General features: G+C 42.4%; 1 protein-coding gene across 1 annotated transcript in view; it reads right to left on the bottom strand.

The window, feature by feature from the left end:
* Window positions 1–10,804, bottom strand: part of DMRT1 (doublesex and mab-3 related transcription factor 1) — a 56,256-nt gene that overhangs the window by 1,109 nt on the left and 44,343 nt on the right. The window lies entirely within an intron of this gene.

Raw genomic sequence — 10,804 nt, 5'->3', positions numbered from 1 at the left:
AAATATTAAGGAATTTAAAACTAATATAGTGCGAGGAACGGTTGCTACATTGCAATTTGCAGTAGATACAAAAACGAAGTAAAAGGGTCTCTGACCTTCCTAACCTTAGATGAGTTGTGATCCACCCCCAACACTACCTTCCTGCCTACCGTGAATATAATGAAGGGGAAGCTGCAGTGGTAATTTCTCTCCTCATTAACTTCCTGATTGGTTTCAGACTCAGGATTCTGGCGCGCGGCAGTTTGTCACCAATTCCAAATGGCCAATCGTTAATACTAATGTTTGTGTAACTAACTGCCAGCATCTGCCACGGCTTCTTGTACAACAGTAATAGTGAAAGGGTAACATTAGTGCTTCCCGTGTTAATTCAGATTCTGTTCATCAATACGAAAATCTATGATGTAATTAGCAAAATGCATCGGTAGTTGAGGCAGTCGGAGGGAACTAAATCACAGCCGGAGCTCCATGGGCCCCTGACACCTTAATCATCAATACTTACTACATTCAGGGTTTTATCTCTGTTTAGTGAGCATTATTACCAGGCTGTGATCTTTTAAAAGAGAATACTGTTTACAACCATTACTCGTGTTTTAGAAGCCATGATGAATGTAGTTCAACTGCACCAGAACAAGGAACAAGGAGCTCAGGCTTAAACTCTCTCCCCAAACCCCACCGCTGTGCCCAGCTTGAGCCCTGCGTGCTTGCAGGCACAGGGGACTTCTTGCATGTCTGAAGTTCAATGAGAAAGAAAAGGTCAGGCTTGACACCTAGGAAAATCCAACAGGATCCAGCGAAAATAAGCAGGAGCCATCTGGGTTCACCCCATCACTGGGAAAATCAGAAACACTTTCAAAAAATCTACCAACATCCCATTTCTATTTCTGTTTCTTAGTATCACCTGTTTCTGCAGTAACTTGCATTTGCAGCTCAGCTTCCCGATTTCTTATTTTGAACACAACCCAGGTTACTACGCGATGGAAAATCATTATGGAGTTGAGGTCTCACGTATCATTTTCCGTGACTTTTCATGCGTTTCAAGCGTATCTTTTTCCATGACTACATAAAACAGCAGTTTGTTACTTTTTGGGAGTCTTGCCTATTTTTGACATTGCAGAACCTGGCTCCTTGGTTTCATGCACATCTCTCCTTTGATACACGTCAAAGGACAAATAAAGCTCTAACACTGCCCTACCACAGCAGACTCTACTATTGTCTTAGAGCTGACATAAACATTTATTGCCCAAGATCTCCTAGGACTTGAATCAGATGCAAACATGTAGGTTAGGGAAAATGAGTGGAAGAACAGAAGAACACTTCTGCGCCTCTAGAAGGAAAGCCGGTCCTCCTCATAAGAAGGGCTCACAGAACAAGCATATTCATTGGGTGGCCCAGTCTGCACCAGACTTGCACAATCTGAAGCACACACTACATATTATTCGGGTGAGCAACTTAGAGTGGTTCGTGACTACTATGAAACAACTGAACAGAGATACTCTGCCAGAGAAGAAACCCCCTTCAGAAAATGCATCAATCAGCACATCTCCTGCACTATAGACTAGCTTCTAATGGTCATTCAGGGCCTTAGCTTTCACCTGCCGACAACACATTGGTTGGATCTGGCTATATCTAGCACCAGGAATCTATCTCACATTATATATTACAGTATATAATGTAGTGTGGCTTCCAGGGGGGCTGGGTGGTTCAGGGGCTCAGCCCTCTTGACTCTGAAACCTTGTTCTCCTTTGATTAGCAAAGCCCAATGTGTTAAGATTCAGGACATGCTGTAAGGATTCAGGAATCTCTTGTGTTCCCACACTGTGGGGCAAAAGTATGAAGGAAGTGATTGAGGTTGAAAGAGGATAAATTTTTGTTTACTCCTGAGTAGCCAAATGGGCAAGAGTCTTATTTATTTTAAAGGATTTGTTAATACTTTTAGTGTGCATGTGCCTGGAGCAATGGAAAGGCCCATTTTAAAATACTGATACATATAAATCTCTGTGACAAACTTACAGAAAGTTTTTTTCCTAAATGGAAAGAATACAACAGAAAACACACCCAACAGGCTAGAGCATGTCTGTTAAAATCCTACCACAGCAAAAAACTGCCACTTCGTTTTCATGATCTATTTTCTAGCAGCTATCTATTAATTCAATTTAAACCTGGGGAATGACACAGAGGGCAACCTTTTTCATTGACAGACATCGGCTCAAGAGCTGGCTCCAAAGCCTTCTGGACCAGTGGGCTCCCCCAGTCTTTCAATATTTCTCATGGGGCATCAGACATCCTGACCTTCAAATGGGAAGTGTCATTAGATGGAAACAGTTCCAGCCACCGACTGATTGGCCTCTCAAGCCGCCTCAGGGTCTCAGGGTCTCTTACCTAACAACATGGGTTGTTTTTCTACTGACTTCCAAATTAATCACAGCTTTAACACTTAGGCAATTTGGGATATATATGCTGGTCTCTGAATGTGCAAAAGGGTATACAGTGACAGCCACATAGATTTTAAAAACAATCTGGCACTACTGACATATTACCTTTAGCAAATGAGTGCTGCTTCTGTAGCTAAACCAGCACTGCTTACTTGAATAGACTTTCACTGCAGTCACTGAAATCAAGGAGCAGTGAGCAGGTGCAATGCTGATAATATGAGCAAGATATTCAGACTGGGACTTTTAGCTATAAAAAGGCAGCAAAAAGGAAATGGGCAATTCTGTTCCAGTGTTTTAATCACACAGCAATAAAATGCAAAAGTTCCAAGTTCAAAGAAACAAAAACCATGTTCATGTTGATTTAAATGTACGAGTTTCATCTGCTTGAGGCTTGTGGCTGATCCTCCCACTGTTGTTACACAACCCTTACCTGTGTAAATAACAGTACCAGAATTGGGTCTGTGACAGTTTTTAAAGACCATTCCTTGATCTAATTACCTTTTACCCTTGGGAAAGCACCTGAATACCTTTGAGCTGTATGAATCTGAAAAATTTTCAGCTAATATCACACAGGAAAAGGAGCGAGAAGGGATTCCAACCATAAATACAAAACCTTACGTCTTCTGACACTGGAAACCACATTGACTTTTAACGTAAGTGATCCCTGGAATTCAATGGTCTGAAAAGAATAATACACTTTCAGTGATGTGAGAAAGCAGAATGATATTCATGCTTGAAAAGTAAATATTTTCCCAAGTTTACATTTAAGAAACTATTAAATTCTCAATAAGAAGCAATTTTTAAAGATTTAAAGCTGAAAGGTACAATAAATTTTTTAAAATTCTTTCACCTTTTCCAGGGAAAAAGAAAATAAGTAAGTATGCCAGTCACACATGCTGCTAAGGCCCATGCACTTCTTCCCAGTGTGCACACATATGTGTGTAAGCACAGCCATGCGTGCAGGATGGAGGGAAGCAGAACCAGACTGCCACTGGCAGCTCGAGGGCACCAGAGCATCCCTAAAGTGTGCCTGGGTTTTTGGTGTGAGGGTGAACAGGAACTGCTCTTCATGTCACTTTCTGCCCTGTAGCCAAAGCATTTTCCTTTGGCAGATGCCACTGGAAATGGATGCTGGCTAAGCAAGCAGTTAACCTGCACTCCAGGCTCCACAGATGCCATATGAAGTGTCTCAAAAAACAGAAAGGCCTGGGAAACTGGTGACAGTCAAACCAAGAAGCAAGCCATGGTACCTGTGTGAATAGTAGAATGAGAGAGAATGGTGTCAGTGCTCTCCCCATGTTACCATCTCAAGGACTGGTACCTGTCTTCTTGGTGCCACTATTGGACACAGTGGGGTGATCGGCAATACCCTGAAGACAGGGTGGCTCAGTGGCATGGGAATACTACGGGTCAAATTCAGTTCGAAAATGCTGTCCAGTTTCCACCCAAGTTAATGGTACCCTGCTACCTCACTGACTCTACCACCCACTACCAGCAAACTGCCTGCCAAGCTACAGCAACTACTGTAACATATGTGGCAACTGCCTGACAAAGCATTAGGTCAAAATATCAAATACAACAAACAAGCAAACCACTCCTGCTGCAAAACCAGGCACTAAGAACCAGAGAACCATCAGAATCAGCTCAGTTGCTGGCTAAACAACTGAGAAGACACACAAAAAGAGAGGGTGAGAGAAACCCACCATTTTTCTATTGTGGAGAAAGCATCAGAGTGACAACAGGAGTGTCACAGTCTGTCCTGACTTTGCTGTAGATTGTGGCAAGATGGACAAGATGAAATCTTGATGCAAACACATGCAGAAAAGTCAAGTTATCTTAAGCCATCTCCATTCAGCTCTCTCACATTTGGAAGTGCTTAACCCTGTGTTCCCAGATGTTCAACTCCTTAAGCACAGAATTACTTAACAAAAGGTCAAAAAGAAAATCTATCTCCACTGAGTCTCTTGTGCAATTCATTCCTGTGTGAACGCACTATTAGAAAAGATGGAGGACTACTGACTTTAACCAAGGCAAAGAAACAAGCGTTAGTGGCAGGCTGTTTGTTCTTCATAAACTAGCTATGCAAGGGCATCAGTCTCATACTCTGGTATCCTGTTCTGTGCAGATCTAAGACACCAGCAGTCAGGAGCCTATGGCTTGATGGGCTCCTGCTAGAAGGTCACAGAGAAGCTGCAAAACTGTAAGGAAATGAAGAGACCAACTTTCATCAGCTGTGTTTTCAGCACTCCCTTTGAAGACAAAGATTTGTGCTTTGTAAAGCTGCAGTAACTCATGTTTCTGAAGGATGTTCACACTCGGTTAATCCCAAATATCTTTTAGTTCCTTTGCGTCTACTCTGTGTGAATGAACCTGAAAAAAAAATAAAGCCGCTTCTCACTCCTTCCTATTGCTCAAGATGTATGTTGGGGCGAAATGGTTCCTACTCATTGAGAATTCCTGCCGACATCTGCAAGTGCATAATGTGCTAAAAACGTTCTGTATTGACTGTCTTGTTCCTATTCCTCAGACCCTGTGACAGACCTGGACCAGGTGATGGTTCCCACTGGAATGAATTCTGGAAGCCCACCCACAGCCAAGGATTTCTGCTTGCTGCAGTTGGTCACCACAGCACAGCACAGGTGCAAGCTTCTTTGAAGCAGTGTTATGCACAGCAGAGAATAAGATGAGACATTAGTCTAAGAGAAGGCTGATGCCAAATACTTATAAGGGGCTAATGAAAACTCTGTTATGGATCTGCCTTAAAACCGAACTCCATGTATTACATACATCAGCTGAGATATCTTTGTGATTTTTGCTTTGATCACTATGTTGTGAACTGTTCTGTGCTGACCGTAATGTGGAGCAATTTAGGAGAATATGGGAGTAGTGCTCCTTTTCTGCTTTGCATGTTATTAACACAAGCACAACCAGTCTGGTTCTAGAAACATACATTCAAAGGCACTTTCCCACTGAAAGCAGTCTGAACAGCAACAAGCTTCTTTTTGATGCAAAAATAAAAATAAGCCTAGTAACTGAAAATACACCCCATCTGTGTCCCCTAACACAGATATACTATTTCATAGCTGAGTCCCTTCCCCCTTCTCAAATGCCTACCCTTCTCAGTAACATTTAAAGCAATTAGGATTATCTTGGATGCCCACAGTAGGGCACATTCATTGTGCATTTCCAAACAGCATTAATTCTTGGCATTAAGAACTTGGGATAAAAGGTAAAGATGTGAATGGAGATCTTTATTCAGCATGCTTTACCACAGATGATCTCATTCTTTTCCAGTTCATGCTTGCACTTTAGCAACTAAGAAAGCAGGACTGTAACTGATGTAATTAGAAACCAGAAGCTTAAGAAAAAAATCCTCCTGCTGACTCCCTCACCTCTGGCTTTAAATTCTCTTACAATAATATGTGAAACAATCAAGGCTTTCCACTTCTCACCCACGACCAGTCAGACAGGGAGTATACAAAGATGACATTTGGGAAGCAAAGGCTTTTTTTCTGAGACTCCAAAACCTACCTTGAAACTATACCAATTAATTACAAGGGATCACCGTACATGCTTGCAGCCACAGTCCAGAGCACAACAGTACTGGTGGACCAACGCTCTCTGCTAATCACGAGTGTTACATTCTGTGGCTAACTTGATTGATGTCTCTAAGCCACTGCTGCAGGATAGGAAATGCAGAGGGTGAACCATCTCAGAAAAAGAGGATCAGGTGTGTTGAGATGAGTACCCTTGTTTTGAATGATCAAAAGGCAACATGTGGAACTGAGATGGCAAAAGCTTGCTTTTGGGTGGGCACAAGTGAATGGTCACCCACCTCTTGTGCATGGTATTCATCAGGAATGCTCACTCTGCTCAATCTCAACAAGGTATAAATCAGCAGGAAGTTTCCCAGTTTATACTCCACCATCAGAACCCTGATGGCCAGTCCTCTCAAAAAGGAGATATGAATGGTTTCACACAGATGTTTTCTGTTTTCAAAGGCATGAAGTGAAACTCTCCCGGAATGGGACAGCTCAAAGTAAGGCAGACAGTTCCCACTGCTGGGCAAAAAGGAAAATGTGCACTTCTGTTGAGGATTTTTTGGGTCATCTCTAAGTGTAAACATTCTGTACAGTTACACAAGAAGCCTGATAACTTCAGTACCACAGAAGAGCTGAGCTGAGGTCACAGATTTGAGGTATTTTTAACCTGGCATTAATACTATGAAGAAAAGGCATCCTGATAAAATACAGGCATCTCCTTTTTCCCTCCCTACTGTTCTCCAGTCACTTATTTAAAGCTGCATTGTCCTATGCACACATTTGCACAGCAACGAAGAGAATTATACCAGAGAACCAATTTTGTTGCTGAACATGCAGTCCCTTTGGTTTTATATTGCCAGTACTGGAAAGATGCACATGCCTCTCCTTTGGGCTGTGACTCTCTGTTATGACTACCAGGAGACCTACTTTTGAATAACCTTACTTCCCACAGACATTCACAGTCCACGATGGCAAGGAAAATCCCATGGTTTGCATGGCTGTGCTCTTAACCAGAGGCCAACAGAGACAATGGGGGGGGGAATAAGAAGGAAAACAAAATCCCAACAAACCATTTTAAGAAGGTTAGAGAGCAAATACGGAAACATATGAGGAGGTATCAATTTCCAGAAAAGGCATATAAAAAAGTGGCTGTGAGGGACAGGGGTATTTGGAGATCTGCCACTAGCTGAAGAGCAGCAAGAAATCTCAGAGGAATGAAGCGATTACTTTATCACATAATAAGGCTGTGACAAAGCTGGGACCTTTCATCTCTTTATTCCTGGAGGTCATATACTACTCTGTTCTACACACGACACTGGAGACTGATTCTCCTTTGAAAAAAAGATGTCCTTGGTGTGTTGCACTCAGAAGACTGGCAGCTATGAGAAGAAACAGACTTCAAATCCACTTTTTGGACTATTTGTCTTATTCCTATAGTAATTAAAAACTGTTCTAACAAGATTAAAACACACATGTATCAGTAATTTCTCATGATAAAAATCTAACCTTGCCACCTATCAGTGTGCATGCCCAAACATCTACTCTGGGCATTTTATCTTGCCAGGACTGGTTTTGCAAAAAATTGCTGTGTGATGGGCCAGGAGGCTTGAGACTCCCTAGGCTATGCCATTGCTGGGCACAGCAGCAAGGCAGGGATCTCCGAAAACAAACCACTCAACACATCCTGGTCAGGAGAAACCATGCAGCCATATGAGCACACAACCACCTCTGGTGGCAAAGCAAAACCAGCAACAGTCTGCCTACAACTCCAGTCTACAGACAGGACTCACAGAATAGTTTGGGTTGGAAGGGAACTTCAAAGGTGTGGGGCTACTCCCTGTTTTGAGGGAAGACCTCACAGGCTGCATATATGTCCACTGCAACACAGGAGATAGCTAAAGAATCCTGACTCCTCATATGCCTCTGGGCATTCACTACAACGTAGTTGCCTCTGTTTTGCTTGGTATATGTATTTGAAACCTCTCTGAATCAGAAGTTCTTCATGAATAACTACCTCTGGAAGCATCAGTTGTCCTGCCTAGAAAATGCACTGTCATTTGCAGTAGCTGTGGCAAAAAAAAAAAAAAAGGGTTCTGAAAAACAATGGTAATTTTAAAGGAAAAAGTACACTCAAGGCTCAAGATAATGTTATCAAGCAACAGAATATGTGGAGAGACAAAAAAAAGGCTCTAGGTTTTTCCCTTGTGTAGCTATACTAAAGGAAGGAAATGGGATCCTAACAGCTTTAATAATCATGTATAACTTTTTGGTGTTCAGCACAGAAATCCAAACATAACACTATTTTGGCTGAATGTCTTGGGTCATTTGGCTGAATGTTCTTGGGTCAGAAAGGCTGTTTATCTTCACCAGCATATCACAAAAAAAAAAAGAAGTATACCACAGTTTGCGTAACACCAGGACTAGCCATTTAATGCTAGTTTTGGTCTCCCCTCATCACATTTTTTTTGTTGCCAATGTCACTTTTAATCTATAGAACAAGGATGAAATCTATGCCCCCTGACATCAGTCCTAATGCTCAAAGAGTAACCAAACAGCTAATAATGATGGCCTCAGCTCTTTCAGGTTTAATGAGGGTTTTAAATTTAGAAAACACTGGCTCAGTGCAAAAGTGTCATGCTATACAGCTTCAAATATTTTTTGGACACAATTTGCAAGCTTTTGGAAATCAAGAAATTACTAAACAATCAGAGAAAATGCTAACTCTAATGGAAGTGATCTGTTACAGTAGATGAACAGATTTTTCACTTGCAAATAATAGATTTTTTTCTCCCCCCACCAAGTGTTCCTATAATGCAAGCTTCTCTGCTACCAAGGGACAAAACAAGAGCCTGCAACTCAAACCACACTAGCAAAAGCAGCAGCAGGTTTGTCACCGACTTTAGCATCAGTGAGACACTAACCACTGTGCTCAGAATTCAGCAAGAGGGAAGAAAGAAGTGGCCTTACCATTTAAGCTTACAATTTAAGTGAATCTGCAGTTCAAAAAGCCCATTTAAGTGACTTAGTATTACCATGGCATTAACATTTTTAATATTAGCTTTAATTTGGAAGCAAGTCAAGCAGATTTGCAGTAAAATGGTTCAACAAGTATTGAAGAAATATGCAGCACAAGATGGGTTTATGCATGAGCAGAGTGAAAATGTTGCCACTTATTTTAAAGTGAGATTTATGCCCTCTGAAATTTAGAAACCTCACTGCAATAAGTCACAATACTTGAGAAAATAGGGACAAAAACTGAACACAAACCATTTTTGAGGTAGTCAAATAAGTTAAATGAAGTTTCACACAACATTAGGCTTGAGACAGACCTGCTGCATTATATTTATATTTATTTCCACCAACACGAGTATTAAATGCAGACTGTGAAAAGCTGGTGCAGCAGAGGCTTGGTCCTGCTCAGAGGTGAAGGGCCAGCCTCTGGCTGACCACATGCCATCAGCCAGAGGGCAAAAGCTGCACCCAGTGATGCTGCCAGCAGCACTGCCCCAGGCTAAGGAGGTCCTACTGACTTCCTACAGCCATGGTGAGGCAGACCTGCTGGGATGGTCAGCCCACCAGTGTCCAGTGCTTTCTTCAGGATCCCGACAGTAGCAGCCTTGCCAGGAAGGGCCAAACTCCCAAGATCACAGTTAACCATCTACAAGCTGTGTGTCAACAGGGTCTTAAACCTTTGGTTGTTTCAGTTTCCTGCAAGGGTACTAGGTCACTTCAGTGCTCTTGTGTCATCATTCCTTACTAAGGTTACTGGAATCTGACCAATTTTCAGCATGTGCTTCCCTTGCCCTTGCTCACCATGCTCTGCAGTCAGGAAGGTGAACCTTAAATCATGTTTTTCAAGTGGCACAAAAGTTCTAAAATAAACACATTAAAAAAAAATAGAAAAGCAGAATTCTCTTATTGTCATCTGCCGCAATGAAAATTTTAAGACAGGTTCCTCAGGTCTAGTGGGCCAATCCAGCTACTGGTGGCTGGTTTGAAGGCTGCGTGCCTTCAAAAGGACCACTCCAATGCTATGCCTCAATTAATTTCAATAGGGCTGACTGCAACTCTTGTCAATACAGAACTGATTCAACACCATAAGGGCAAGAGAGAGAAGGGAAGCAAAAAGTAGAGCGCATCCTCTGCTGCATCACACAGCCCTGACACAACCCACCACAGACAAGGGGTGATGAAGGAGGGGAGAGCAGGGGCTGCAAGGAACCTGCACTGTGCAGAATGACTGCGTACCTGTCAAGGCAGGCTTTTTCACTCACTTGGATGACAGGGCAGGCGGTGTTCCTTCACACACGCAGCTGACAGACACAGCAACTGAATGCAGCAAGAAAAGCAGACGAAGTGATCCAAGCTGGACAGTTGAAAGTCAGAGGTACAGAGGTCAGCCCCATGGTTGAGGAGGGGCAATTACCTTCAAACTAGGGGCCAGGCCAACCCACATTCCTCTCTCCTTGCTCCTTAACTACTTAGCTTAGGCAGTTTCAACTTCATTTGGGTTAGCCCCTGAAAAAGTATCCATGTAACAGAATACAGCCAGCCAGAGCTGGCTCACTCTGATGCAGACTCTATCTGCAAAAACCTACATACACTATTTATGCTTTGGAAAAATTACAGATTAAATCCACAAAATTAAAGTCCCTGGGAACACTTGTAACTCAGGTAAGAGTTGGGACAGGAGTGTTTGACACAGCTGGTAGAGACAGCTTGATGAACTGTAAGTTCATATTTACCCAAGAGAGAGGACAGCAAAAACTGAGATGAACAGAGGCCTGATTTAGAGTATTTACGAAATTTTAAACTGTATTTAAGGGTATA

This window comes from Pezoporus occidentalis, unplaced genomic scaffold (assembly GCF_034315485.1).
Source record: "Pezoporus occidentalis ecotype Australia unplaced genomic scaffold, CSIRO_AGI_Poc_V1 ctg16, whole genome shotgun sequence".
NCBI lineage: Eukaryota > Metazoa > Chordata > Aves > Psittaciformes > Psittacidae > Pezoporus > Pezoporus occidentalis.
The sequence above is the reverse complement of the archived record's forward strand: the minus strand, read 5'-3'. Positions and strand labels throughout refer to the sequence as shown.